Source organism: Octopus bimaculoides, chromosome 16 (assembly GCF_001194135.2).
Source record: "Octopus bimaculoides isolate UCB-OBI-ISO-001 chromosome 16, ASM119413v2, whole genome shotgun sequence".
NCBI lineage: Eukaryota > Metazoa > Mollusca > Cephalopoda > Octopoda > Octopodidae > Octopus > Octopus bimaculoides.
Window position 1 is genome coordinate 13,913,916 of NC_068996.1, and position 923 is coordinate 13,914,838.

Here is a 923-nt window from a genome sequence, read left to right on the forward strand (position 1 = left end):
ACTAAATCTGTTGTGAAGTTATATTAATTAAATATCTTTTATCTTTTAGTTTTTTTTTATTAATTTAACTGCAGGCGGTCATGCTGGAGTACCGCCTTAATGTTATATTCGAACAAATTGCACCCCAGTTCTTACGTTGTTTTTTTTTTTTTTAAGTTTGCTATTTGTTCTAGAGATCTCTTTTGCTGGTGTTAGTTTACGGGGACGTAAAGAAACCAACACGGGATAGTAGGCGGTGTTGCAGGGCCAACACTCGCGCATGAACACACATGCGCGCGCGCACGCACGCACGCACACACACACACACAAACACACACACACACGCATATGCACAAACATACACACAGACACACGCACGCACAAACACACACACGGACACACATATACACACACACACACATGACGGTCTTCTTTCAGCTTTCGTCAAACAAATCTACTCACAAGGCTTCGCCCGACCTGGAGCTATAGTTGAAGCCCCATGCCCAAGGTGCCACGCAGTGGGTGTGAATCCAAGATCTTGGGTTAATATCTTACCGACCGCATACTTGTGAGTGCACCTGATAGCCAGAAACCATAAGAAGGCCATAATGTATATATGTGTATATGTATGCATATATATATATATTCTTTTATACTTTAACTTATTTTAGTCCGGTCTCTCTTTGCCGAACCGCTATGTTAAGGGAGCGTAAACACACCAGCATCGGATGTCAAGCGATGTTGTGAGGTGGGGGGGAAACACAGACACACAATCCCACACACACAAAAACACACACACTCGCATATATATATATATTCTTTTATACTTTAACTTATTTTAGTCCGGTCTCTCTTTGCCGAACCGCTATGTTAAGGGAGCGTAAACACACCAGCATCGGATGTCAAGCGATGTTGTGAGGTGGGGGGGAAACACAGACACACAA

General features: G+C 42.9%; 1 protein-coding gene across 3 annotated transcripts in view; it reads right to left on the reverse strand.

Annotated features, from left to right (window-relative positions):
* LOC106873734 (carboxypeptidase D) overlaps positions 1-923 on the reverse strand; it is a 471,768-nt gene that overhangs the window by 73,103 nt on the left and 397,742 nt on the right. The window lies entirely within an intron of this gene.